Raw genomic sequence first — 27,997 nt, forward strand, 5'->3', positions numbered from 1 at the left:
CTGACTCTACCTCCAAGAGTGGGCTTGTGTGGGCTTCCTCCAGAGTGCTCCTCTCTAACCCCTGGCAATGTTCCGAAGTGAACTGACTTGAAGCTCTAAGATAAGAGCTTATATATATATATATATTATATATATATATATATATATAATCTCCCAAAGGTTGACTCCTCCTCCGAGAGAGTGGGATTGTGGGTTTCTTCCCAGAGTGCTCTGTGTACGTCCTAGAGTGCTCTGTAGCCCTAAGAGCTTCTTGCTTATATGAGCTCTCTAAAGGTGTGAACACAAGTATTGTTTCTATCAGCTCCACTTAGTACCTTGTTTATTCTGGCCCATAACATCTCCTTGTAAGATCAGATCAATCATACTAAACCATGCTAAATTAGATAATTATTGTCTTTATCAACTCTAATGACTTTATACTTTGTAAGTGTTCCAACAGATAATATACCATGACCAAGTAAGATTTATACCAGGAATGCAGGGATGGTTCAATATTAGAAAAACTATTATCATTATTAAATATAGCCATAACATAATCAACATAAATGATATGATTATTTCAATAGATGCAGAAAAAGGATCAAAATTCCATACTATTGCTATGAAAACCTATAGAGCATAGGAATAAATGGAGTTTTAAAATCATTAGCAAGCATCATATGTACTGGGGATAAACTAAAACCATTACAAGTAAGAGCAGGGTGAAACAAGGTTGCCTACTATTACCATAACTATTTACAATTGTTTTAGAAATGTTACCTTTAGCAATAATAGAAGAAAAAGAAATTAAAGGACTTAGAATAGGTAATGAGGGAAAAAATATCACTCTTTACACATATGATATTGTATTTGGAGAATTATAAAGAATCAGATAAAATATTTACTAGAACCAATTCACAACTATAGCAAAGTGGTATAATAATAAATCTACATAAATCATCAGTTTTTCTATATATTACCAATAATAACTAATGCTATTAGTTATAAATAGAAATTTCATTTAAAATAATTGTAGATAATATAAAATATTTTGGAGTCTACCTGCCAAGACAAAGTCAGGAACTATAGATTCCATGAAATTACAAAACAATTTCCATACAAAGTCAAATCTAATCTACTGGAAGGATATCAAGGATATCAAGGATATGAAGGCTCAAGGATAGACCGAGCTAATATAATAAAAATGGCAATTCTACCTAAATTAATCTACTTATTCAGTGTCATACCAATCAAACTGCAAAGTTTTGTTTTGTTTTGTTTTGTTTTTAACAGAACTAGAGTAATAAAGTTCATCTGGATGAACAAAAGATGAAGAATTTAAGGGAATTAAGGAAAAAAATAATGCAAATGAAAGTTGTCCTGCTCTACCAGACCTAAAACTATAGTATAAATCAATGGTAATCAAAACCATTTTGTACTGGCAAAGAAATAGATTACTTGATCAATGGAATTGTTTAAGTTGACATGATATAATAATCAATGACAACATTAGTCTAGTATTTGATAAGCCCAAAGACCCCAGCTTGTGGGATAAGAACTCAGTATTTGACAAAAATTGCTAAGAAAATTTGAAAATTGTATGGCAGAAACTAGGCATTGACCAACACCTAACACCCTATACCATGACAAGGTCAAAGGGGGTTCAAGATTTAGACATATAATGATACTGTAAGCAAATTAGAAGAAAATGGTTAGTCCACCTCTCAGATATCTGGAAAAGGAATTTGTGGTGAAAAAAGAACTAGAGTTATGAAATGGAAGATACATAATTTTGATTATATTAAGATATAAAGTTTTATACAAACAAAAGCAATGCAGTCAAGATTAGAAGTGAAGCAGAAAACTGGGAAAAATTTACAACCAAAGATTCTAATAAAAGCCTCATTTCTAAATTATATAAATATTGACTCATATTTATAACACAAGCATTCTCCAATTAATAAATGGTCAAAAGAGGTGAACAATTTTTAGATGAAGAAATTAAAACTATTTCTAATAATATGAAAAAAGCTCTAACTCACTATTTATCAGAGAAATGCAAATTAAGACAACTGTCAGATTGACTAAGTAAAAGAAAATGATGATTATTGGAGGGAATATGGGAAAACTTGGACACGAATACATTGTTGGTGGAGTTGTGATCTGATACAACCATTCTAGAGAACAATTTTGAACTATGTCCAAAGAGCTATCAAACTGTGCATGCCCTTTGATCCAGTTGTGTCTCTACTGGGTTTGTATCCCAAAGAGATCACTATAAAAGGAAAAGGCACCACATGAGTAAAATTGTCTGTAGCAGTCTTTTTTGTAGTGGCAAGTAACTGGAAACTGCATAACAGATAAACTTAATTTGAAGAATGGCTGAATAAGTTATGATATATGAATGTTATGAAATATTATTATTCTGTAAGAAATGGTAAGCAGAATTATTTCAGAAAGCCTTAGAGAGACTTATATGTCTTACATGCTAAGTGAAGTGAGTAAAACTGAGAGAACATTATACATCGAAATAACAAAATTATGTGATGATCAATTCTTGTAGATTTGGCTCTTTGTTACAATAAGGTGATTCAGGCTACTTCCAAAGGTCTTGTGATGGAGAGAGTCATCTCTACCCCAAGAGAAAACTGTGGGGACTGAGTGTGGATCACAACATACTGTTTTCACTTTTTTTTTTTCCTTTTTTTTGTCCTTTCTCAGTTTTTCTCTTTATGATTTGATTTTTATTTTGCAACATAAAAATTGTAGAAACATGCATAGAAGAATTTCATGTGTTTAACATATATAGGATTGCTTACTTTTTAAGGGAGGGTGTGGAGGAAGAGAGGAAGAAAAAAAAATAAAAGACAATGTTTTGCAAGGGTGAATGATGAAAACTATCAATGCATATATTTTAAAAATAAAAAGCTAAAAAAAGAAAAAAAGAAACCAAGCAAGAAAGGAAGCAATAAAAATATATTAAAATTCAGTACTAAATTATTAGAATGCACACTAATTCAACAAACCAGTTGTTCATGAAGAGTAGCATGACAAAGATTACAAACACCTTAGAATAAATTTCAGCCTTTTGATATATTAATGGTTTCTTCAAGTCAAATAACTTAACCTTCAGTGCATGATTTTTTTTTCCATGTCTCTCATTTCTTATACCAAGGATTAAGTCTAAACTTTTTGACTAAGCAAGCAAAATTCAAGTTATAACCATTTTCATGTCATTTTAAACTGATAGAAAAAATGTTTTTTAGTATTCAAGGACTCATATTCCTCATTTGTCCTATCTGATTTTGATTTCATTTTCCCCTGAATTTCACATTTGGAAATCCACTTTCCTTTGGAAAATCTCGTGGTTCTTCGTTTTTACCTCTCTTTTGCAATTATGTTCCCCTTTTTTATCATAGTTTATGAGGTTTTGTGTCTTGTACTAGAATAAAAACTCCATTGAGATTGTGATACTTCTCATTAAATTTGTATTTGATCAGGATCTATAAAAGTTTTGCATATAATATTATTTTAGTACCTTTTGGTTATTGTAATTCCTGTGGCATATTCATTGTATTCACTGTATCTTGCATGATGGGAAAGAAGACTCTAGACCTGTGATATTATGGGTTATGAGAAAGTTATGAGAAGAAACTGTATCTACCTATTCAAATCATCACCTGTTCTTCAGACAGAGAGAGGCAGAGAGGGAAAGGAGAGAGCACAACCTTTAAAGATAGCAAGGCAGGAAAGTAAAGGCAAATTTTAATATTGGAGTTGCTACTTCATAGCTGTCAGTCTGGTTTTGTGTTTTTCTATGTTCATGACCATGTTTAAGTCTATAATTGTGTGCTTTAAAGAAAAAAAAAACTTCATCAGCAAATCTATCTTTTTGTGTCTTATTAACTAATATGAAACTCTCAACTTTTCTGAAATGACTTTTCTTTTTTCTTTACACTCCTCAATGTGCAGACAAGGAGCAAGTGAATCCTTTTTCCTCAAACCAAATTTTTTTTATATTGCAAATGAATTTGATAACAAAAATGTGAATTCTCTATTGTAAATCCCTAAATGCAGTTTAATTGCTTTATAAATGTTGATCATTTCCTTAGAATTTGTTTATAAGGGACCTAAGAATATTTCTTTTTCCCTAATGCCAATATTGGCAGATTTATTGTTTTACAGCTAGAAAGTAAAGGTCAACTGACTATGGAGAAATACAGGGTAGTACCAAAGAAGTTTCAGGGGGAAAAAAATTGAACTGACATATTGAAATAGCCTGTTTCTTAACCTTTTACTGGCTCAGAAAAAGAAAGTTTGTAAGTGGAAAAAATAGCAACAACAACAACAAAATAATTGAGTTTAATTGCAACATCTAATTATTTAGAGAATCTTACAAACTAAAGTACCAATCAATTTAAAAATAGCATGTTTTCAAACATTGTGCATAGAGCTTAATATTAAAAAAAAAAAGCTTTGTTGTAAATTATATGAAACTCCTACCCATTTTTGTGATAGATTTAGTTCAATTTGAATTATAAGAATTGTTTTGCTTCCTCCTCACAAAAGTGAAACATCTAAGACAGCAGAAACAACAAAAGCAAGTTCTCCTGAAAACTCTGAGATACACAAGCTGCTATAACTTGAGAAAAATCCAGGTCCATTACTGAATTGTAATACTTCATAAGGACTAGAAAAAAATTATGAAAATGTAAAAAAAAAATATATAATTGGCAATTGCTGTGTGAGAAAAGGCACATAGTAAATGTTTTTTAGGATTCACTTTTTCTCTAAATTTGAGCAAGACTATCAGACCTGTAAAAAGAGCCAGCTATAGATTATAGAATTCCTAACCAATGAAATTGAGTTACTGAGAATTTATATTTGTTTATAATATAAAATGATTTATTTATACCAAGATGTCTTTAAATTAAAAAAAAAATTTGGAGGAGATTTAAGAATGGTAGATAGAATACCTTATGGAAGCATGAATAATAGCAAAAAGATTATTATTTTAATATAGCACCATGAGAGTGAAAATAACTTTAGATAGCCCCAAGCTGTGATTAATGAAATTTGCCTCTTAAAGTAAAATCTCCTGGGACAGTAACTGCTAATTGTTTTAAGTTTTGAATTCATAGTTGTCTGATGGACAATTAAGTCAGTAATTTGCTATTAGAGAGAAATGTCACAAGATATTCAAAAGGGAAGATAAAGGTCTATATTTGGGGAAAAAACAAGAGGATGACATTAGCATTAACAAAGGCAGGATCTTTATGACTCAGTTTTCCCATGTATGACTTCCTTTTAAAACAGAAATGTTTCTAGACTGATTAATGCTGTCTGCCAGTGAAGGAGGTAGAACTCTTACAGCAACACTAGTTGTCAATTGTGACTTTTTCCTGAAATCAAACAGAGCTTAGGAGGCTTTATCCTGGCATTTATATTTTGACTTATTTTATGCCTTAGGTTTAGACCTGAAGGACCCGTTTTCATACTATTGTAATCATGCCCCTGCTATATCCTTTTAGGGTAAATTTCTATGATCAGAGCAAATTCACTTGCTCTGATGAATAGATATGAGCACAGTGCAAAGATAAGACTTTGCTGTTTTCAATTCATATCTGAAATAACTGAGTAAATTAACACTTGGGCTTATCATCTGCCAGCTAATACTTCCAAAGTCCTTTGGTATTTCATTCTTTCAGAATGGCAGGGGAATAAATCACAAAGATGTGAATCTATTAATGTGAGGTTAAAGTCAGAAACCACTTCTCTTTTATTTTAATGAATAGAATTTCAGTACCATTTGACATCTTTGTGGATAGTAATGTTTGTGTAAAACGTTGCATTTGATATGCTTAACTAAAAATGTTCTACTATAGAGGACCCATTTTATGTACTCTGTTTACTGTATATAACTGGAATTAATTATTTAATTCCTAATTTATACATCTGTTTCTAGGCCTTTTGTTACAATTGGAGTAAAGTTAGCCTCTTAAAAGTAAATTTATTTATATAAGCATTCAACTCAGGTAGATAGTCTCTGCTGGAAAAATGTTATTATCTATGTTTATAGATATATAGAATTAGATTCTTAATATCATCTGCTCCTCCTAAAGGAACTGGAATTAGAATGAAAAAAATTTGAAAAAACAACAAGATCAATCATCTGTGTCAAATATTAATTATTCTAATGGGACATATAAAACCTTAAATTCTCTGAAGTTTCAAGCGAACTATTAGTTCCTATTTGACACTTTGTATAACTTGTTGTTGATAAGATCAGAATCAAAAGTTTTGAGTGACTTCTCACCAGATAAACTAGTTGCTAGAGAAAAAATTCTCTAGAGGGAACTTTGCAGAAGATATGATCAAGAACATTGAATGAGCAGGTCATGAGGGCAGAGTGTCTGATGGTAGCCAAAAGTGAGAATTAACCTGTTATTCCACAGAAGAATGCAAACTACTTTGAATAAACATAAACAGTAAAAGTAAATCCAACTATTCTGTGTGAAAACTTGCATGTGACATTGGGCCATACCAGTAATAAGCCTTATTTGTTCTGTTACTATTCAGTACCTCATCTGGCCTGGGCTGTGATGAATGCAGTTATTCATAACATTACTTTGTCCTATGGCCAAGAAGATGGGCAGGGCCTCTTATGAGTAACTCCCCAATTAGTTTAATTAATCCTAAAGCCTATTAATAAGCAAGGTGACACAGAACCTGCTTTCTTCAGTATCTCAAAATTCTCTTAGGTGGTATGCCATCCTACAGCTGGTATAATCAGAGCTGAACATATCTGCCTACTTATATATGGTTTAAATATCTAAACCAGGTTAAACAAAAATAGAGAAAGAAAATTATGGACCTACTTCTTAATGAATTTTATGTGAAATTGTTGAACAAAATACTAGCAAGAAGATTGCAGCAATATATCACAGATGTTATAAAAAATGATAAAAGGATTTATACCAGAAATGCAAGGATGATTCAATATCAGAAAATTATAAGAATAATAGAGAATATCAACAACAATAACTAAACAAATATATGATTATCTTAACAGATGCAGCAATAGCTTTTCACTAAACAAAATAGCTATTGTTATTAAAAATATTAGAAAATAGTAGAATTTTTCTTAAAATAATCAATTTCTATCCAAAACTAAAACCAAACATCATCTGTAATGAGACTGAACAGCTCATTAAGCCTTCCAGTTAAATTAGAAGTGAAGCAAGAAAGTGAATTATCACCAATATTATTTAACATTGTACTAGACATACTAGCTATAGCAAGAAGATAAGAAAAATAAAAATGAAGAAATATAATAGGCAATGTGAAGGAAAAAAAAAACTACCATTATTTGCAGATGGTATTGCATTATCTTTAGAAAACCTAAGAGACAAAAAATTAAATAGTAAACCTAATTGAAACAATTCAGTGCTTTAATAAAGTTTCCAAATATAAAATAATACCACATAAATCGACAGCATTTCCATGTATTACCACCAAAACTTAGCAGTAATATAGAGAGAAATCCATTTATTACAAGGGCAGACAACAAAAAATGTTTGAGCATGTTATCTGACAAGAGAAATCCAGGAACTAAAGATACTTAATTAGAAAACACTTTTTTACACAAATAAAATCATATTTAAACATTTGGAGAACTATTAATTGCTCATGAGTAGACCAAGTCACAATAATTAAAGTGATAATTCTACTTAGGTAGAACTGGAAAAATAATAACAAAATTCAGCTGCATTAACATCAGCTGATGTTAATATCAAACAAATCAATTGAGGAAAAAGTGAACATAAGTAGCCTAGCAATTTCATATTTCAAATTTATGATATTATCAAGTAGTAATTGTGAAAACAATCTGATACTACATTAGAAATAGAGTAATGTAAAAGTGGAAGAAATTAGATACACAATATACAGAAACAAACATATGAAAAATAATAATATAGTACTAAACTGAAAAATCTAAGATTTAATGGTAGGAGCTTTATTGTTTTTACAAAAATCACTGGGAAAATAAAAAAAAAAGTTTGAAATTGACCAAACTCACGCCATAGAGAAATATAAATTTATAATGGACAAATGATCTAGAAGTAAAAAGTTTACCACAAGCAAACAGGGGAGTTTGGGAAAATTTACTTGTAAGAATTATATATAAGGGAAGCGTTTATGCCCAAACAAAAGACTGAGAAGGTAACAAGAAATAAGATGAGTTATTCTGATGATATGGAATTTTTTTTTATTTAATAATAACTTTGTATTGACAGAATCCATGCCAGGATAATTTTTACACGACATTATCCCTTGCAATCACTTATGTTTCGTTTTTTCCCCTCCCTCTCTCCTCCCCCCCCCCCCAAGATGGCAAGCAGTCCTATATATGTTAAATATGTTACAGTATATCCTAGATACAATACATATTTGCAGAACTGAACAGTTCTCCCACTGCACAGGGAGAATTGGATTCAGAAGGTAAAAATAACTCGGGAAGAAAATCAAAAATGCAAATAGTTCACATTCATTTCCCAGTATTCCTTCTTTGGGTGTAGCTGTTTCTGTCCATCATTTCTCCAATGAAACTCAGTTAAGTCTCTTTGTCAGAGAAATCCACTTCTATCAGAATACATCCTCATACAATATCGTTGTCGAAGTGTATATTTCTACTCATCTCACTTAGCATCAGTCCATGTAGGTCTCTCCAAGCCTCTCTGTATTCATCCTGCTGGTCATTCCTTACAGAGCAATAATATTCCATAACATTCATATACCACAATTTATCCAGCCATTCTCCAATTGATGGGCATCCATTCATTTTCCAGTTTCTAGCCACTACAAACAGGGCTGCTACAAACATTTTGGCACATACAGGTCCCCTTCCCTTTTTTAGTATCTCTTTGGGGTATAAGCCCAATAGAAACACTGCTGGATCAAAGGGTATGCACAGTTTGATAACTTTTTGGGCATAATTCCAGATTGCTCTCCAGAATGGTTGGATTCGTTCACAACTCCACCAACAATGCATCAGTGTCCCCGTTTTCCCGCATCCCCTCCAACATTTGATGATATGGAATTGAAAAAGATTTTGCATGAACAAAATGATTGCAGTCAAAATTAGAAGGAAATCAGGAAACTGGGGGAAAAAACCTAAAACAAATTTCTCTTTCAAAGGCCTCATTTCTCAAATATACAGGCTGATAAATGGCCCAAAGATATGAATATGAAGTTTCCTGTAGAAGAAATCAAAGTTATGAGTAGTCATATATGAATGCTCCATGTCAATATTGATTAGTGAAATGCATATCAAAAACAAACAAACAAGCAACAAAGCACTAATTCATACCTATTAGATTACCTATTAGATTGAAAGGGAAAATAACAAATATTGAACAGGATGTGGAAAAATAAAAATAATAGATACTGTGCTACCAGCCCAGTGAAGAAAACGGTTTCTATTTCTCTGGGAGAAGCCCTGATACCTCAATAGTGTTGAAAGATGGAATTCAAATCACATGCCATAATTGTGGTCTTGTAGCTGGGTCACAATACACATGAAGAACAACAATATTCTGAATCCAGTATTCTGGAGCAAGGCACTTTTTGAATCCTCTGTTACATAGTACATGATGGTCTTCTTTACTAGGATGGTACTTCTTTACTTTATTATTTCGATGTTTAGATATTTATAAACTTGATGTATTATTGAAAATCTCAAAATACTCCTTGAAAAATGTACAGAGTGATACTATGCATCATTTCATGATAAAGCACATGGCATTCAAAAAAAAAGACTAAGTTAAAGAGCTACTGGAAATAATAGAGAAAATGAAGCAGGATAATAAGAGAGCAAAATTTTAGATGCCATTTACAAGGAAAATGAGGAAAATATTAATTAATAGGGAAGAGTAACTGAAGGCAATATACATTAAACATTTAAAGAATAAAGACTATGAAGAAAAGATACCAAACTTCATAGATAAGGACAAAACTCAAAAAAGTGTATAAAATAAGAGAGCAAAGATAAACATATGATGAAAACATTAAAAAAAATTAGACCAGAGATAAAACAAAAGACAAGTGTTCTAAGAGAAGTGGTAGTGCATATTAAAAAGTTGACTTTTAATATTTCACACGTCCCAAAAGTTTGAGTAAGTGCTTTTAAATAATGAATCTGCCTTCTTTTGTTCATAGCTCTATCTAATTTTATGTCAATTCAATTTTTATACACAATTGGCCCCGATTCCCTTTATATCGCTCAAAGATAAGGATTTTTTTCCAAGCCATGATACATGAAATGTGGAGGATTGAAGCTCCCAATAGTGATATGCCATATTATAGTTCCCACAATCAAATTTTCCTCTTCTTTTGTATAAGCCTTTATAGTCACATGTCTACAGACCTGCGTCCCTACTGTGGATTCCAGTACCCAGTCACCTGAAATCCTCTACAAAAGGTAATAAGAAATAAATCAAAATAGATGTAAATGTTTAAGTCATTAAAGTTAAGGCAGAGATTCTCTGGTCATGGTAGAAAAGTCTGAAATCTGAGGAGTTCCAGAAATTTGTGGATGCTAATCTTATTTATTTCCTGGATTTTACACTATTTGATCAAATTGTATTAAAGTTTCTTTGTTCCTGACTTTTCAGGGTCTGACTATTAGTCCCTGAGTCTATAGAAGTCTTTCTATTCTACAATTAATTCTATGTCTTCATATTTTTTCTCTCTTAAATAACTAGTCCCACTTTTCACTTTCATTGCATCTAGTACTTTGACCCATGCAGAATGTACTCTTAGAGAATGAGAATTATTTCATTCATTTAACCTATATCCCCAGTCACAACATTATCTGCCATATGTTGTTGCTTAGTCATTTTTAATTGTATCCAACTCTTACTGGCCCCATTTGAGGTTGTTTTGGCCAAAATACTAGAATGTTTAGATATTTCTTTCTCCAATTCATTTTATAGATGAAAAAACTAAGACAAATAAGATTAAATGACTTGCCCATAATCGCACTGAAAGTAAGAGTTAAAGGTCAGATTTAAACTAGAGAAGTTGAGTCTTCCTAATTTAAGGTTTAACACTATACTACAGCATTTTAAAATAAGAGGTTATGAGAAATATTCTGACTTGACTGTAGATGTCAACTATTCCTCTTAGCTCTTGGAAAAATCTGCCAAACATGAAGTGGTGAAACAAGCATCAGAGGGATCTTTGAAGGGTACCTTTGGCTACACAGAGGACCACGTTGCAGTCTAGGACTTTAACAACAATACCCACTGCTCTACTTTTGATGCTGGCACTGGTATTATTCTCAAGGACCATTCTGCCAAGTTCATTTTCTGATATGACAAGTATGGCTGTAGAAAACATAAAATAGTTTATGTAGGGTCTATGTGTGGTCTAAATGGGCTCCAAGAAATAAAGTGGAAATCCATGGATTTTCATCTCCAGCCAACAAAAAGTTTCCAACACTGGGGAGCTCATGGCCTTAATTTATATTCTTATACTAGGATCTTATGCTCCATTCACACCTTTTGTCCCAAAGGATACATATAATAGAGGGACAAAGCCTATAGTGCTCAAGTCACCACAGTCAGTACAAAAAAAATATAACTAAGAAAAATCATAAGCTTTTATTCACTTAAGTCACTAGGAGGACCTAAGTGCTAAGAACTTTAGAAGATAAATGAGAGTCTGCTTTCTCTCATTCTGATTAGGAAACAGATTTTTGGACTTCTGGCCAAGAGGGCGGCGAGGAGGCACACTGCTGTGTAAGCTCTGTGTTTTCTCTCATTATCCATTTCATTACAAGCCTCTGAATTAATGCTTGACTGAAAAAAAAACCCACAAATAGATACCAAGAGAAGCCATCCTTGAGACTTGCCAGGAAAGGTCTGTTTTTGCTCGAGGGTGGGGATGGTTTTAGTTCGGGCACAGGCTGAGGGCAGCGGCAGCGAGAGCACTGGAGCAGAGCAGAGAGGGGGAGGGGTGTGATTGCAGCCGTCTCTGTGGGTGGAGCGTTGCTACAGGACTGGATACTTTGCCCTGGCAGCAAGTCAGCAGCCCAGCAGAGAAGCTAAAAACACTGGGGGTGAAGAATACAACACCAAACAGCTGGAGTCTCTCAGGACCTGGCCACCCCCCCAACCCCTCCACAGTGTCTCAGCACACTCTCGGAGTCTCAGATCACCCAGGATCTAGCAGCATCCACGTTAAAGGATCGAAGGGCCTGGAATATGATATTCTGAAAGGCTAAGGAACTTGATATGGAACCAAAAATAATTTACTCAGCTAGAATGAGCATCTTTTTCCAGGGAAGAAGATGGACATTCAATGAAGTAAGAGAATTTCACCTATTTTTGATGAAAAAGCCAGAACTTAACAAAATATACAAATATACAAATATAGAACTCAAGAGAAATCTAAAAAGGTAAAGATTAATCTTGGGAACTATATTTTGGCTATAAAGATAAATAACGAATACATGTACACCTTGTTCTAGAAACTAGATGTGGAAAGACATTGTACCAGAAAAAGGGTAAAGTGGGGGTAGTACATCTCATGTAGGCAAAGGAAACCTATTATATTTGAGAGAAAGAATGGAGGGGGTTGAATATAGTGGGTATCTTACTGCCTTCAGAATTGGCTTTAAGAGAACAATTTTAGACATATTCAATCTATGGTGAAACTTCTCCCAACTCATTGAAAAGTGAAAAGGGAAAAGTGAAAAGGGAAGGAATAAGCTAAGTGGAAGGGAATACGGAAACTGGGAGGAAAAAGGGTAAGATAGGGGGAGGAACTCTAAGGCGGGGGGAGGAATACTAAAAAGGGAGGGCTGTGAGAAGCAAGTGGTGCTCACAAGCTTAATACTGGGAAGGGAGGGAAGGGGGAAAGAAAGGAGAAAAGCATAAACAGGGGTTAACAAGATGGCAAGTAATACAGAATTGGTCATTCTAACTATAAATGGGAATGGGGTAAACTCCCCCTAAAGAGGAAGCGGTTAGCAGAATGGATTAAAAGCCAGAATCCTACAATATGTTGCTTACAGGAAACACACCTGAAGCAGGGAGATACATGCAGGTTAAAGGTAAAAGGTTGGAGCAAAATCTACTATGCTTCAGGTGAAGTCAAAAAAGCAGGGGTAGCCATCCTGATCTCAGATCAAGCTAAAGTAAAAATTGATTTAATTAAAAGAGATAAGGAAGGGCACTATATCTTGCTAAAGGGTAGCATGGATAATGAAGCACTATCTATATTAAACATATATGCACCAGGTGGTGTAGCATCTAAATTCTTAAAAGAGAAATTAAGAGAGCTGCAAGAAGAAATAGACAGCAAAACTATAATAGTGGAAGATCTCAACCTTGAACTCTCAGAATTAGATAAATCAAACCACAAAATAAATAAGAAAGAAGTCAAAGAGGTAAATAGAATACTAGAAAATTTATATATGATAGATCTCTGGAGAAAATGTAATGGAGATAGAAAGGAGTATGCTTTCTTTTCAACAGTTCATGGAACCTATACAAAAATTGGCCATATATTAGGACAGAAAAACCTCAAACTCAAATGCAGTAAGGCAGAAATAGTAAATGCATCCTTTTCAGACCACGATGCAATGAAAATTACATTCAACAAAAAGCCAGGGGAAAGTAGACCAAAAAATAATTGAAAACTAAATAATCTCATACTAAAGAATGATTGGGTTAAACAGCAAATCATAGACATAATTAATAACTTCACCCAAGTAAACGATAATAATGAGACATCATACCAAAATGTATGGGATGCAGCCAAAGTGGTAATAAGGGAAAATTTCATATCCCTAGAGGCCTATTTGTATAAAATAGAGAAAGAGAAAGTCAATGAATTGGGCTTGCAACTAAAAATGCTAGAAAAGGAACAAATTAAAAACCCCCAGTCAAACACTAAACTTGAAATTCTAAAAATAAAAGGAGAGATCAATAAAATTGAAAGTAAAAAAAAAACTATTGAATTAATTAATAAAACTAACAGTTGGTTCTATGAAAAAACCCACAAAGTAGACAAACACTTAGTAAATCTGATTTAAAAAAGGAAAGAGGAAAATCAAATTGTTAGTCTTAAAAATGAAAAGGGAGAACTCACCACTAACGAAGAGGAAATTAGAGCAATAATTAGGAGTTACTTTGCCCAACTTTATGCCAATAAATTCGACAAGTTAAATGAAATAGAAAAATACCTCCAAAAATATAGCTTGCCCAAACTAACAGAGGAAGAAGTAAATATCCTAAACAGTCCCATCTCAGAAAAAGAAATAGAACAAACTATCAATCGACTCCCTAAAAAAAAATCCCCAGGACCAGATGGATTTACATGTGAATTCTACCAAACATTTAAAGAACAATTAACTCCAATGCTAAATAAACTATTTGAAAAAATAGGGATTGCAGGAGTCCTACCAAACTCCTTTTATGACACAGACATGGTACTGATACCTAAACCAGGTAGGCTGAAAACAGAGAAAGAAAATTATAGACCAATCTCCCTAATGAATATTGAAGCTAAAATCTTAAATAAAATATTAGCAAAAAGATTACAGAAAATCATCCCCAGGATAATACATTATGACCAAGTAGGATTTATACCAGGAATGCAGGGCTGGTTCAATATTAGGAAAACTATTAACATAATTGACTATATCAATAACCAAACTAACAAAAACCATATGATCATCTCAATAGATGCAGAAAAAGCATTTGATAAAATCCAACATCCATTCCTAATAAAAACACTTGAGAGCATAGGAATAAATGGACTTTTCCTTAAAATAGTCAGGAGCATATATTTAAAACCATCAGTAAGCATCATATGCAATGGGGAAAAACTGGAACCTTTCCCAGTAAGATCTGGAGTGAAGCAAGGTTGCCCACTATCACCATTATTATTTAATATCGTATTAGAAACACTAGCCTTGGCAATAAGAATCGAGAAAGATATTAAAGGAATTAGAGTAGGCAATGAGGAAACCAAACTATCACTCTTTGCAGATGATATGATGGTATACCTAGAGAACCCCAGAGATTCTACTAAAAAGCTATTAGAAATAATTCATAATTTTAGCAAAGTAGCTGGCTACAAAATAAATCCCCATAAATCCTCAGCATTTTTATACATCACCAACATAACCCAACAGCAAGAGATACATAGAGAAATTCCATTCAGAATAACTGTTGATACCATAAAATATTTGGGAATCTATCTACCAAAGGAAAGTCAGGAATTATATGAGCAAAATTATAAAAAAGTCTGCACACAAATAAAATCAGACTTAAATAATTGGAAAAATATTAAGTGCTCTTGGATCGGCCGAGCGAACATAATAAAGATGACAATACTCTCTAAACTAATCTATTTATTTAGTGCTATACCAATCAGACTTCTAAGAAAATATTTTAATGATCTAGAAAAAATAACAACAAAATTCATATGGAACAATAAAAAGTCGAGAATCTCAAGGGAATTAATGAAAAAAAAAATCAAATGAAGGTGGCCTAGCTGTACCTGATCTAAAATTATATTATAAAGCAGCAGTCACCAAAACCATTTGGTATTGGCTAAGAAATAGATTAGTAGATCAGTGGAAAAGGTTAGGTTCACAAGACAGAATAGTCAACTATAGCAATCTAGTGTTTGACAAACCCAAAGCCCCTAACTTCTGGGAAAAGAATTCATTATTTGATAAAAACTGCTGGGATAATTGGAAATTAGTATGGCAGAAATTAGGCATGGACCCACACTTAACACCATATACCAAGATAAGATCAAAATGGGTCCATGACCTAGGCATAAAGAACGAGATTATAAATAAATTAGAGGAACATAGAATAGTTTATCTCTCAGACTTGTGGAGGAGAAAGAAATTTGTGACCGAAGATGAACTAGAGACCATTACTGATCACAAAATAGAAAATTTCGATTACTTCAAATTAAAAAGCCTTTGTACAAACAAAACTAATGCACACAAGATTAGAAGGGAAGCAACAAACTGGGAAAACATCTTCACAGTTAAAGGTTCTGATAAAGGCCTCATTTCCAAAATATATAGAGAACTGACTCAAATTTATAAGAAATCAAGCCATTCTCCAATTGATAAATGGTCAAAGGATATGAACAGACAATTTTCAGAGGATGAAATTGAAACTATTACCACTCATATGAAAGAGTGTTCCAAATCATTATTGATCAGAGAAATGCAAATTAAGACAACTCTGAGATACCACTACACACCTGTTAGATTGGCTAAGATGACAGGAAAAAATAAGGATGAATGTTGGAGGAGATGCGGGAAAACTGGGACACTAATGCATTGTTGGTGGAGTTGTGAACGAATCCAACCATTCTGGAGAGCAATCTGGAATTATGCCCAAAAAGTTATCAAATTGTGCATACCCTTTGACCCAGCAGTGTTTCTATTGGGCTTATATCCCGAAGAAATACTAAAGAAGGGAAAGGGACCTGTATGTGCCAAAATGTTTGTAGCAGCCCTATTTGTAGTGGCTAGAAACTGGAAAATGAACGGATGTTCATCAATTGGAGAATGTCTGGGTAAATTGTGGTATATGAATGTTGTGGAATATTATTGTTCTGTAAGAAATGACCAGCAGGATGAATACAGAGAGGACTGGCGAGACTTACATGAACTGATGCTAAGTGAAATGAGCAGAACTAGGAGATCATTATACACTTCAACAACGTTATTGTATGAGGACATATTTTGATGGAAGTGGATTTCTTTGACAAAGAGACCTGAGTTTCAATTGATAAATGATGGACAGAAGCAGCTACACCCAAAGAAAGAACACTGGGAAACGAATGTGAACTATCTGCATTTTTGTTTTTCTTCCCGGGTTATTTATACCTTCTGAATCCAATTCTCCCTGTGCAACAAGAGAACTGTTCGGTTCTGCAAACATATATTGTATCTAGGATATACTGCAACATATCCAATATATATAGGACTGCTTGCCATCTAGGGGAGGGGGTGGAGGGAGGGAGGGGAAAAATCAGAACAGAAACGAGTGCAAGTGATAATGTTGTAAAAAAAATTACCCTGGCATGGATTCTGTCAATATAAAGTAATTATTAAATAAAAATTTTAAAAATCTGCCTAAAAAAAAAAAAAAACAAATAGATTGAGAAGGAAGAGAATGTGCACAATATTCCAAGGCATTTTATTTCTGAAAAAGAAATACTCTTGGATTTGCATTACACTTGAAAATTATCTATTTAGAGTATGTGTTATTTACATATTTAATTTTCTTTTTACCACAACATTGTATTGTTATCACAAAATAGCTCAGAACATTATCAGATATATATTATCTGATATATAGTATTTTGTTTAAATGCAAAAATGTTTAAGTGGTTTCTTGAATATTCTTTATTGGTATTTTCTGGAAGAGTGCATATTCATTTTGATAATAGAAGTCAATTCATAAAAATCAAATTATGCACACAAAACAAATATCACCTTTCTGGATACCTGAAGTAAGTTTATAATCACTTAAAATTAAATTATTCCAATGATTTTCACATGCTAATTATATACTAATAATTCCATATTAATAAGAATAAATAAATTTCATTTTCTTGTGTTTTTGAATAAACTTCATTTAATTTATGTTGTTAAAAAAAGCACTACTTTTCATTTTATCAAAAAAAATAAAATGTTCATTTAGTTCTGGATATGGAAGATGCATATTAAACTTCTTAAGCAAAAAGAAATTCTGTTCTACATTTTCTAATATAATCTCTTCTGAAATGATAAATCTATATTATTAGTCTTTATATCTGAAAAGTGCTATTTTATACTTTCCTTGCTGGCCTGTAGTGATGTTGCAGGGTTTCTCATTGCTGAACATGGAAAACAGTACAATAGAAATAAATCAGTATGCTCCAAATAGATTTCCTAGTCTTAGGAAGTTAATTATATTTTTTCCCTTTCCTGCATTCCCTATGTTGTACAATCTATTGGCTTATTATTACTGTACAATGTGCTTTAATTAAGCACTGCAAAAATACCTATATGAATTGTTTTCATATTAAGAAAATAAATTAATTTTTACTCCCAAATTGATACCTTTGAATTGAGAGTAATAAATAAGATTATGCAACTATAAAACTTTATATACAAATTTTTTATTTATAACTATAGAAATCACTACTTTCAAATATATAATATTCTATAATTAACCAAGTGACTTTTTTTACATTCTGCTATAGAAACTTAAACACATAAATCATTCCAAATTTAATTTAAATAATTGAAGGTAAAATATTATTTTAAGCTTTATTAAGTATAACTAATATTATATAATATAAATGATTTGATATTTTTATACATCAGTTTATAAGGGAAAATTCTTTGATACATAATCAATATATTAATGATCTACATTAAGATGTTAATTTAATGCTGAGTCATTGTTGAAAATATATATTCACAATATAATAGAAAAAATGTCTAGATTTAAAAGGGACTTCAGAAGTCTTCTAATCCATGCCCCTTCATTTACAATTGCAGAAACAATGGCAAGGAGTGTAAATAACTGAACCAAGTTCAATAGTAAATAAAATTTGTACAATATGAAAAAAATTGATCTGTGAAGTTAAACTAATTCTTCTATTAATGGCAAATTTTCAAAGTCTTATAGATTTATAAAGGAATTGCCTCTTTTAATCTACTCACCCATTCATTACAGCAAGAAATGCACATTTAGTAAAATATAAAGAATATAAAATTATAACCTCAGCTTATAGCTACTAAAATAATGCTCTTGCTACCACAAGACACTGCCTCAATTATTGGTTTGAGTATTTGAATTATTTATTTTTGGTAATAAAATCATAGAATCTTACAGCAGAAAGACATCTGCCATGTCAGTGAAACATTTTAGATAAATGATTAACTATTATCCATTTAATATTCCTACTAATGAAAAGTCATTATGCCCTAATCACTAAATTGCATTGTCAGAGACCTATTTTTAGTTTGGAAAAATTTAATTATATTAAGTCAAAAGTCATATCCTTTGAAATTCTATACATTGGTTAGCATATGATTAATTTTTCTACCATTTGAAATTATCAGTTATGGTGGATTTCCAGGGGTGGAGCCAACATGGTGGAGTAGAGCCAGGAAGATGTTCAAGCTCTCCAGTTTGCATCAAAAACCATATGAAACAAAACCTTTGAACAGGTTCTGATGGGATGACACTACTCTCTAGCTCAAGATAGATTGGAAAAATTTCAACAAAGATCAGTCTCACTGCAGTGAAAAGGGTATTTAGATAGACAGTGGGAAAGCCATTGAGAGGGTTTTAATCACAGTAAATCAGCAATTAAGACCTCCAGCCATGAAGTAATAGAGCAAATCAGTTGGGCAACTTCTGGTCCCAGTTCAGAAATCAAATTCTGGAAAATCAGGCTGTTAATTTGAAAAAAGCAAACAAAGCTCTCCCCTACAAATACAAAGGGACCCTGTGTTCAAAACCAAGACTCAAAGCTACACAGAAAGGTTGAAATAGTTCCCCCTTTACTACTGAAGCAGAGCACAACCATAAAAGTAAGAAAAAAAAAAGGAAATCCAAAAGAAAAGGAAAGAAAATGAGAAAAAAATAGAAAAGAATTCTGACCATAGAAAGCTACTATAGTGGCAGGGCAGACCTAAATATCAATCAGTTGAGGACAAAATATCCACCGAACAAATCTCAAAGAGTGATATGCATTGACCTTCCAGACCAAAAATACTACTTGGAAATGCTCATCAAAGACTTTAAAAGGCAAATAAGAGAGGTAGAAGAAAAAATGAAAAAAAGAAATATGAGGTATTCATGAGAAAGTCAATAGTTTGGTAAAAGAAGGAAAACTTTGTCTGAAAAAAATAAGATGTCAAAAGTCAAATGAACCAAATAAAAAAAAAAAAAGAGACACAAAAGGTAATTTAAAAAATCCACACATTAAAAACTAGAATAGGCAAATGGAAGCTAATAATTTATGACACAGCAAGAATCAATCAGACAAACTGAAAAAAAATGGAAAAAAAAAAGGAAGAAAGTGTGAAATACTTAATTGGAAAAACAGCTGACCTAGAAAATAGATCCAAAAGATAAAATTTAAAAATTACTGCCCTAGCTGAAAGCCATGACCAAAAAAAGAACCCAGATAGAATTCTTTAAGAGATCATTAAAGAAAATTGCCCCAATATTTTAGAAACAAAATGGGAAATACTCATTGAAAAAGTCCATCAATCACCTTTGAAAAAAGAGATTCCACAAGGAAATCCCCAGGGAACATTGTTGCAAAATTCCAGAACTATGGTCTCAAAGAAAAATTACAGCAAGCTGTCAGACAAAAAAATACATTTAAATATCAAGGACAATAGTCAGAGTTGTCTAGGATCTGGCATCTTCTACAGTAAAGGATCAGAGGGGCTGGAATACCATATTTCAGAAGACAAAGGAACTAGGGTTACAACCAAGAATTAACTACCCAGGGAGATTCAGAATTGTTTTTTAGGGGAAGCAATGAAACTTCAATGAAGTAAGAAACTTTCAGTTTCTATTGAAAAAGGTAGAACTAACATTAAACTACAAACACAGAACTTAAGAGAAGCATATAAAAAGTGAGTAGGAGAAATTATGTATATATATATATATATATATATATATATATATATATATATATATTATATATATATATATATATATATATATATATATATATGATTAAACTGTTTACATTCCTATGGAGCAAATGATGACATTTGTAACCATCACTGGAGCAAAGAAGAGCATCACATGGACTGTGGGTGAGATTGTGAATGGACTCTGATGTGATAACATCAAAAAAAAGACATTAAGGGATAGAAGAAGGTCTAGATTGGAAAAAAAAGAGAAAAGAGAGGCATGATAGGAACAATTAATTCACATGAAAAGGTGCAGAAAAGCTATTATAATTGAGGGAGAGAAGGGAAGGGGATGAGCATTTTCTGAAGCTTAATCTCATCAGTTTTGGCTCTAAGAGGGAATAACTTAATCATCTAATTGGATATAGAAATTTGTAGAACTCTATAAAGAAGTAGGAGGAAAAAAAATGAAAGAAAAGGGAGGCACAGGATAGAAGAGGGTACAGAAATACTAGGGGAAAATGTAAGATAAGAGGGGAGGGATGATAACAGATAAGGTAGTGGGTGGGATGGATTTTTTAAAAAAGCATACTACTAAGAACAGAGTGAAAGTAAATGAAATCATATAAAGAGGATACAATACAATACAGGGAACTACAGAGCTGATAATCATAACCGTAAATGTGAATGGGATAAACTCTCCTATAGAAGAGAAGCCAATAGCAGAGTGTATTAAAAACCAGAACTCTACATTATGTTATTTACAAGAAATACTTTTGATACAGAGAGATACATACAGAACAAAGATAAAAGGGTGGAAGAGAATTTACAATCCTTCAGCTGAAGTAAAAAAAAAAAAAAGCAAGGATAGAAATTCTGATCTCAGATAAAGCAAAAGTAAAAATAAATCTTACTAAAACATATAAGTACATCTTGACAAAGGATCCAGTAAACAATGAACAAGTCATGGTAACAGATATGTATGCACCAAGTGTTAGAGCAGCCAAATTCCTAGAAAATAATTTAAGCCATTTACAGGAAGAAATAGAGAGGAAAACTATCCTAATGGGGGACCTTCTTCCAATCTCAAAATCAGACAAATCTAATCACAAAATAAACAAGAAAGAAAATTGGGAGGTTAAAAGAATTCTAGATGATATATATATATATATATATATATATATATATATATATATATATATATATATATATATATATATATATATATATATGATAGGCCTCTGGAGAGAATTAAATAGGTACAGAAAGGATTATACCTGTTGTTTTTTTTCTCTGCAGTACATGATACCTACACAATAACTGTCCATGTACCTCACAATCAAATGCAGAAAGGCAGAATTAGTAAATTCTTCCTTTTCAAACTACAATACAATAAAAATGAATTTCAATAAAAAGAGAGAAAAATATATACTAAGAACCAATTGGAAATTAAATAATCTAATTCCAAAAATGAGTTAGTCAAACAACAAATCTAAGAAACAATTCATAATTTCATCCAAGAGAATCATAATATGAGAAAACATACCAAAATCTATGGGATGCAGCCTAAGCAATTCTTAGTGGAAATTTTATATCTCTAATAGCTACATGAATAAAAGAGAGAAAGTGGACATCAATAAATTGGGCATGCAATTAAAAAAACTAGAAAAAGAACAAATTAAAACCCCAAATTAATTATCAAATTAGAAATTCTGAAATTTAAAGGAGAGATTAACAAAACAGAAACTAAGAAAACTATCCAACTAATAAATAAACCTAAGAGTTGGTTTTTATGGGAAAAAAATAACAAAATAGATAAACTTTTGGTTAATTTGATTAGAAGTATTAAAGAAAAAAACAAAGCACAAGTATCAAAAATGAAAAGGGTGAACTTACCACCAATGCCACAAAAATTAAAGCAATAATTAGGAACTCTTTTGCCCAACTGTGTGATAGCAAGTCTGACAATATAACTGAAATGGATGAATATTAACAAAAAAAATAAGTTGCCCAGATTAAGAGAAGAGGAAATAAATTACTTAAATAACCCCATTTTTGAACAAAGAAGTTGAACAAGTAAAAATTTCCAGGGCAAAATCAGTTCACAAGTGAATTCTACCAAACATTTAAAAAACAATTAATTTTAATATTATGTAAACTATTTGGAAAAAATAAGTAAAGAAGGAGTACTACCAAATTCCTTCTATGACACAAATATAGTACTAATACCTAAACCAGAAAGAGCCAAAACAGAGAAAGAGGAATACAGACCAACTTCCCTAATTAATATAGATGCAAAATTTTAAAATAAAACATTAGCTAAGATATTACTCCACGTTATCAGCAGGATAATACACTATGACCAAATGGGATTGATACCATGAATTAGCATCATAGACCATTATCAGTAACAAAACCAGAAATCATATGATGATCTGAATAATAGTATAAAAAAAGCTTTTGAAAACTAAACTTTTTGACAAAACACAGCACCCATTCCTGTTAAAAACACAAGAGAACAAAGGGATAAAGAGAGACTTCCTTAAAAAAAGAAGCACTATCTATCTAAAACCAACAGCAAGCATTATTTGTAATAAAGAATAGCTGGACACATTCCCAATAAGATTCTTTCAGTCAGTCTACCAAATTTCAAACTTAGAGGTGATAATTAGCTTGATAGTCATAAGACCTTGCTCTGAACACACATAAACATAAGTGATCCAATTTCTTTATTAAGCCTCTCTCTGTGTCTCTCTCTCTCTGTGTCTCATTCACTCTCTCTACTTTGTCCTCTTTATCTCTGTCTCTATGTGTCTCGCTTCATACATATACATACATATGCATATATGTTTATATGGAGTAGGTACACACACAATGTATATATTTGCATGTATGGTTTTGTATATGTATGTATGTGTATATATGCATGTATGTATATGTATATATAAGCATATTTATATACATACATTAAAATCATCATATCTGAACCATAGCTATTTCTTCTAACAAAACCCTTTCTATAGTAAAAATAGTATTCGATAATTGTTCAACTTTCCTTTCACTTTTTTTTTTATTTTAAATCAAGAGCTTTTTTTTAAATTTTTAGTTACTTTATGACATTGAAACCTGTTTAGTCACATTTATTCCAAGACTTTAAGTCCTCCAACTTTGTACCCTAATATAATGTGATTATTAAAAATAGAAATAAATTCAAGACTTTACTGTTCAGACTACAGTTAATATATACATACATATATATGTATGTACATATGATTGTTGGTTTTGTTGTTTTTCTACCATTTTTTTCAGTTATGTATGTCTTTTAACAACCCAATTTGTAGTTTTATTGTCAAAGATCCTGGACATAAGTATGCATACAATACTTATATGTGTGTAAATATATAAACTGTTAGTACTCAAATCACCTCTGAGATACACACACACACACACATACATACACACACACACACACACACACACATATATATATATATGAAAGATGTAAGCATACATATTCAAGCATGTTTAATGTATATAGAAGTCTGTGTGTGTGTGTGTGTGTGTGTGTGTGTGTGTGTGTGTGCTTATATATTCCAGGTACAATATTAACCAAATGATAATTTATCTGTTTTCATTTTTTCTACATATTACCAATTCAAATGGGAATGTATGAGATGGGTAGGAGGATAAATAAAGCAAAACTGATTTGAATGTTATAATGTGAATTTTTAAAATGCAGCTCTTGAATATGTACAAGAAAAAAACTAAAAGTGGAAGGTTTACTTAACATTTAAAGACTAACAACCCTTTATTTTTTTTTGCCATTGAAGAGAAGTGATTCTGTGCTAAGGCATATCTGAGATCTTTATGTTTCAGGTGAGATTCTTTTGGTTCAGTTTGGTTTTGTTGTTGTTTTGTTTTTTACTATGGGAGATCTTGTTTGAAATGTCAATAAATGTTTGGTATTCTCTGACTAGAATTTACAAATTTGAGTAGGACCTATTGACCTATGGGTCATGTACTAAAATAAATGATTAAAATCATGGGAACTGTTTAGGATCCTAACTATCAAGGCATAGAAAAAGCAGTGGAAAGGGAATAGGAAATAACCTTTGAAAACAATGAAAATTATTGTTTGATGAGCTAGATAAATAGACAAAGGAACAATCAGGAAAGTATGAAGAAATAAAGAAAGTAGTCCTTCAGAAACTGAGAGAAGAGAGAGTATCCATGAAGATAGAATGGTGAACATTGTCAAATATATCATAAGAGTCCAAAAGGTTGAATCAAAAAGTAGAAGTAATGAGAATAGAAGTACAGCTGAAGAATAGAAAATGTCACTGTGTCCCTGAACATATGCTCTAATTCTAGTCCTTTATTTTCCGTATTCATGTTTTTTACCATTTCTTATGAAATTTCCTCTCTGCAAACATGCTGTCCCACATTACTAGATTATGGCTGCTCAAAAGGATCTTTGATTTTCCATCTCTTGAAGCAAAATATTATCCACAGAAGTATATTAATTTCTTAAGCTGAAGTGATAATAATAATTCCTATGAATTGTATACATCATAAGGTTCTCACTTTCCATTACAGAATATATCCAATAGATCCCTGAATTTACTTCCCTCTTTTTATTTCTTCGCATTTTCCCCATTCTTTTATAGACCTAATTTCTGAGAGACTATGGATATATTTGTTATTTTTTACAATTAACTTAATACTTCATAAATTCCTAATATTTCCTAATACTTTTATTTCTTGTTTTTTGAATTTTTTAATTCTGTAGCAATTGTCTAACAAAAGTGTGATGTTTTGGGTTCAATTTTCTAAAGGTCTTTGGGGCAGCCTTCTTTTCAATAGAGTAATCATCACAAGAATAGCAAGGGGTTAAAGTCCAAATCCTTTATTAACTCTTTCAAAGTCTTTTCTACTCTACTTTACTGGGGCCAGGTTAGCTTTCTTAAAAGACTCTTCCAGAGTCTTGGTTTCAGTGGAGAAAATGTAGGAGGACAGGTCTGCCACCATAGTGAGATAGGACTCAGATTCAAAGGGCTTGTTCTTCAGCCTCCAGCCCACTTGTCTTCACTATCTCTGAATGAATCTGGCTGAGACTTCCAGCTTTTATGCTCTACCCTGAGTATAAACCAATCATTATATCATTAGGAAACCATTATTTGTTGTAAGATTAAATCAACCATATTGAATTTAGAGAACTATTAAGCACCATGCTAAATTAGATAACCATTTTCTCATCAATTCCATTGGCCTAACATCTTGTAAGAATCCTTCAGAGTTCTGGCCCATAACACAAAATATAATGATTTGTCTCCATCTGAATGGGACACTGATAATTTTTTTTTTCCCATCATCATTTATCACTTATCATTCTTGTTGTTTGAATTCCCTTCCCTTTTATTTGAAGGAATTTCCCTTAATCTTTTGCAGAAATTGTTATTTATCATTAAAACTATTAAATTTAGTTAATGTATATGTTTGGGTTTTCAGCATAATTTTTTAAATTTGGTTTTGTTTGTTTTATTTTATTTTTAGATTATTTTCATTCTCTTTTTATTCAGAAGTTCTGAACTATCTTCTTTCAATATTTTTTGGCATTATCTCAATCAGTTGATCTTTCTTTTGCTTTTCTGGAATGATTCCAATTTCAAGAAATGTACCTCTAATGGTTCAAAGGTGTTTTCTATTATTATTAATTTTATTTATCATTTTTATTATGCTGATTATTTCAGTTGTATGAGTCATATCATTCAGAAATATTCTGTTGCACTCTCATTCTCTTGGAAAATTCACAAAATTGGCAGTTTTATCAAAATTTCATTTAATGTCTGTCCTGCACATTATAATTAAAGATGTCTGCAATTATCTAGATGTCTCACTTACTATCTTCATTTTATTTTACTATCTTCCTTATTAATTTATTATCTGTTTGTGAGTCATGGTTTTCTATTTGAAGAGAATTTTCTTCCTCCTGAAATTTTTGAGTTTTTAATCTTTTCTGCCTTTACATTCCATGATTTCTTATTTTCTGACTCATTCTAAAGGGATAAATATTAAAGCTTCTCTAGCCTCCTGTAACAATGGGGAAATATTTTTTTTTTCTTAGCCATATTTCCATAAGTGAATTCTGAAAAATAAGGACTGGCCCTAGTTGTATTTCAACATCTATTCTTTCAAGCTTGGTGGAATCCATATCTACTCTAATGGCCTCCCCATACCCTACAATTCTTTAATTTTCTGTCTTCATGTTGTCACCTTACTTCAACCATAGTATCACTCCTTCTCTTTCAACCTGCTCTTCCACAGATAAGAAAAATTAGCATTAACAAAATTGCTATTCTATTAGTCTATAATTGAATCAGTTTTCCTGGGATCAAAATATAGCTTGATACCTACTTTCTATGTGTCCAAGTAAAATTTTTATTCCTTTATCTATAATATTAGAATGTTAATAGAATATTAGTAGTCATAGAATTAGTAGATGTAGTAGTGTGGTAGTGGTAGTGATGGTGGTGGTAGAAATATATTGCAGAACATTAAAAGTAGCAAAAAACAAAGAAAAAATAATTGAGCAAAAATCTAAATAGTTTCTCTGTGCCTTCACTGAACAGTTCGCTATTAAATACTCATTAAAGAGTATAAATAAGATTAAAATAAAATTCAGTCAGTTCTACTGTTCTTTCCATCATACCAGACTCTTCAAGAAATTTGTGCATGCGTGTGTGTGTGTGTGTGTGTGTGTGTGTGTATGTGTGTGTGTGTATGAGATAGAATGCTTTGGTAAGCTGGTAAATCTTATGAAACCTTATCAGTATAATGCTTTTAATGCATACAACACCATATATATAAAGAAAACCTGATAATTTTGAATTTTTAGTTTATAAAAACGGTATATTCACAGATGTTAGGTTAAGAACTATTGTGATATTAATTTTGCATCTATCTGTAGTTTGTCCACCTATCTGACTTCTTAACTCAATACTCTCTCTCTCTGACTTTCTGTCTCTGTCTCTTTCTCTCTCCTCTTATCTACATATCTATTAAGTATCTTTATACATACATATATATGTATGCAAATATAATATTACTCAGTACTTCAAGGAGATATAATTCTATTCACATATTTATTTCATCCAGCAACTCAGTTTGCTATTTCTGTACATCATACTAAGTAATCTTCCTTTATTGCTATGAAAGAACAAAACAAAGCCAAAAAAAAAAAAAACCCAAAAAGAAATATTTTTTAATCAGTTTTCTAGATTCTAGTTATGAATCTTTCTGAGGGTTCTAGGAATATGTGTG

This window comes from Antechinus flavipes, chromosome 4 (assembly GCF_016432865.1).
Source record: "Antechinus flavipes isolate AdamAnt ecotype Samford, QLD, Australia chromosome 4, AdamAnt_v2, whole genome shotgun sequence".
NCBI classification, from domain to species: domain Eukaryota; kingdom Metazoa; phylum Chordata; class Mammalia; order Dasyuromorphia; family Dasyuridae; genus Antechinus; species Antechinus flavipes.